Here is a 4,070-nt window from a genome sequence, read left to right as displayed (position 1 = left end):
AAAAGCCAACTAAAAAACAACCTTCTTTAAATATTACAAATTAAATTTTCCTAAATTATTTCTATTTAGGAAATGAATCATTTTTACATCCCAAATACATAGCACCTTAAAATGGAAATATTCTAAAATGTCCACTCAAAAAATGAAAGAAATGCAACAGATAGGTAAGACTGTTTCCAAAAATGTCATCTGCAGCAACGAAAATACAAAATATGGGAAAGGACTTTTATGGTAGCACCATCAAATAATGTACTTTTATTAAAAGATAAAACAAACAAACAAAACAAAATGCCTACATAATTTAGAAGCTTAGAAAAAGATTTTTAAGATTTTCTGAACCAATTTAGGAAAAGAATTTGCTTTTGTAGAATTTGATGTACAGGGGAGAGGTGACTGAATATGTATAGTTTTCAATGTGGGAGAAGGAAGGGGAGGGCAATTTGATGCACTCTACAGTGACAGGATTTTTGAAGAAAGTAACATTAGGTAGGCTTCAAAGAAGAGTAATGAGTCAGAGAAACAAGGACCTGGATTACTGATCAGGTTCCAAAATACTTTCATTGCACAAAGAGGCATATAAGGCCACTTGGAGACATATGTTCTGCTGTATAGAATTTGGCCAGTCTGCACTACAGTTTCTTTGGCAAGCACCCTTTAATGAATCTGCTTCAATGACTCTCTTTGGAGTCATGCATTAAGTTCATCAAGTTAAGACAAAATTAGTAGTCTTTGTGTATGAAATTTTATTTTCTCAGAGGGGACCATGAACAAATAGCTGAGAGCCCGTTAAAAAAACAAAAACAAAAACAAACCCACATCCTTCACACAAACACAATGTTTTAAGATTTACCCAATTGGACATTCATTCAATTCAATTTGTAACTGCAGTAATTAGACAGTTATGATTAATTCCAGTAATTTGACTCTGAGATGACTAAAAATTGAATGAAAATTTTAAAAAATTGATTTCTGCAATACAGATTTACTGAGTACTTGGGAATATGAGAATAAAATCAGACTTTAGATGGATAAATTAGTGGTGGACAGACATTTTAATCACAGAGGAAAAAATAAATCAAGATCCCTACTATCACTCAGCATCATCAGACACAGGTTACAGGCCTTGGGATGGTGGAAGGAGTTCATACCAGCCGGTGAAGTAGTTCTGATATCAAGAAGAAGAGGACTACAACTTTTTACCATGCTGTGTCATGCAATGGCCCTACACAGCACTTCTGGGATATACAGCCTGTCAGCAGTCACAGAATCATAGAATGTCTTGGACTGGAAGGGACCTTAAAGATCATCTGGTTCCAATCTCCTGCCATAGGCAGGGCTGCCATGCACCAGATCAGCCTGCCCAGGGACCCATACAACCTGGCCTTGAGCACCTCCAGGTATGTAACATTCAGAACTCTTCTGGGGAATGAGTTTCAGAACCTCACCACTTTGTGAGTAAAGAATTTCCTAAGTCTCCCCTTTTAGTTTAAAGCCATTCCCCTTTGTCCTAACACTGTTAAACTTTTTACAAAGTCAGTCTCCTGTTTATAAGCTCCCTTCAAGCACTGGAAGGCTGCAATGAGATCTCTTCTGAGCCTTCTCCCAGGTTGAACAAGCCCAGCTCCCTCAGCTTTTCTTCACAGGAAAGGTGCTCCTACCCTTTGATAAATCCTTGTGGTTATCCTTCAGACCCATTCAAACATCTCCACATCTTTCTTGTGTTGGGAGTCCCAGGCCTGGACACAGTACTTCAGATGGGACGTCACGAGGGCAGAGGTAAGGGGACAATCACCTCCCTCTCTCTGCTGGCTCTCTCTCTTGATGCAGCCCAGGACAGTGGGCTTTCAGCCTTTGCACACTGCTGGCTCATGTGCATCTTCTCAACCCTGCCTTCTTATCTCACAGTCTAATAGATAGATGTGAATTGGCAGTACTCAGAGAAAGGTGAGCTGGAGCCTGAATTCTCTCCCCCCAGAGCAGTGATATCTACTTCTATCACAGTTAATTTCCTTGGGAAAAACAAACAAACAACTCCAAATCCTATGGAATAACTTGTCTTCACTGTACTGCTTTGAGATATGCTATCTCATTGTGGTCCAAAATGCTACTTAGAGAATTTTACTTCTACTACATTTTTGTGTATCAGGTGTAACAACATTTAGCAAATATCCCAGATTTAATCAATACAGTTTTCAAACACTGTAAGATGCATGTACTATTTGTCAATAAGAAGTGGCAGCGTAAAAATGACAGCACCATAAAAATACTTATTAAAAAAAAAAACTTTTTTTTTTAAACATGGAACTTACACTAAAATTCCCTTCATGCCTGTAATTGCAATGTTTGAAATACAGTGTCTGGAAGTAACAACAATCTGCAATTCTACTTAAAAAGTGGACACAAAGATCCTGGAATGCCGCATGTGTTCGAAACATTCCAGGATTCCACACCAAGAACGTAAAACTGTTTGCTATAAACTGCAATACAAACCCAAAATTGATCCTTTCCACATGTTTAGAAATCCTTGCCGGCACGGCTGCTAAGGATCGAAACGTGCAGTGGACTTCGGTGGGGACGTAACAGGCGCAGGGGTGGGGGCAGGCCAGGGCTCCTAGTGGAAGCCCCAGCGCCAGGATCAGCACCACGGAGAGTGCCCCCACCGCGGTCCTCTCCCGCATCTTGTCGGCTCGCCTTGCCTCGCTCCTCCTGGATTGTCCAAGGGAACAAAAAAAGGGGGAATGGGGAGGGGGGCAGAGAGAAGAAACGATGATTTTTTAATCCCTTGAAAACGCTTTATATACTTTTTGATGCTCTGCAACCTCCCAGAAGTTCTGTAGGCAATTAAGGCAAAGTTCAACTGAAAAGAGTTTTTATTTCATCCAAGTGTCTTGCTACTTCAAAGTCTACTTTTTTTCTTGTAACACATTTCAGTACCTATTCTACTAAAGTTGTTCTGTCTCCATATGGTAATACATTTCATAGGCTTGCTCTACACACCAAGGCTAGTGCTCATCTCATCTAAAAATCAGAATTTCAAAGGAAGCATCTAGTTCAAGCAAGTTGCCATGGCTCCCTCTACAGTCGATGAAAGAAAGATAAATCATTTTCATCACAAGGTAATACTAGATATTTATCCCATCAGAAAACTGCCTAAAATAGTACAAATCAACCTCCTGAGGTCCCTAGCCCACTAACTAGATTTAGATTTAGAAATACAAGCACAGCCCTCAGAGGAAGCACAAGCGCAAGGTCAGATGTATCCATAGCAGTGCCGTGTCCATCAGCACTGAGGTTCAAATTCTCAGAGCAGCGCAGGTGAAGCCCAATGGCTGGACTCATGGAGAGGCATTTGAAGAGGCACACTATGTCAGAACTGGCAAATAAATGCAACTGTTGATGAGCACCTTGAGCACTGACCAAGTCTGAGTATCAAGTAATTTGTACAGATGTCTCATTACAGATGAAGCCGCCTAGCTTTGAAGAAAGTTTGCCTCCCTGTTCTTATCTCCACCATCAAAAGACTTTGAGCTGTTCAGATTAAAGCCATACAAGGAGGCAAACTACTATTAGCCTCAGAAATTTAGCATTCCTGCTCTTGTTTAACAGTGTGACAAAGAGGGAAAGACAGTTCTGCTGGAGATTATTAGTTCCATTAGTCACTACTTTTAGTATAAAAGTAAGCTTTTCTCAGATCTGCCAGTTAGTGAGTTTTTTTCATCATTTTTTGCATCATGTGCAAACCATTAAGTTCAAAGGAGAGGCTCATGGAGATGAAGACGTTTTTCAAATATCTGCGGTCAAGTTAATGAGACACTTACCATTCTTTGCAAAAAAAAAAAAAGAAAAAATCAAAACCCAACAGCTTATAATTTGCTCTGAGACTATTCAGGTGCCGTTTTCCTTAATTCCCTCTTCAGCGAAAACTACCTTTCAAAAGCATCCCACCCACTCCTGGGAGTGGGCACCTCATAGAACTGCCCGAGCCGCTTTGCGCGGAGTCCCAACGCCGCGCGTCAGCCCTCAGCAGAACCTCGCGGGTCCGGGCGCGGCCGCATCGCCTCCTTCCGCCG

The sequence above is a fragment of the Meleagris gallopavo genome, chromosome 1, assembly GCF_000146605.3.
Source record: "Meleagris gallopavo isolate NT-WF06-2002-E0010 breed Aviagen turkey brand Nicholas breeding stock chromosome 1, Turkey_5.1, whole genome shotgun sequence".
NCBI classification, from domain to species: Eukaryota; Metazoa; Chordata; class Aves; order Galliformes; family Phasianidae; genus Meleagris; species Meleagris gallopavo.
The sequence above is the reverse complement of the archived record's forward strand: the minus strand, read 5'-3'. Positions refer to the sequence as shown.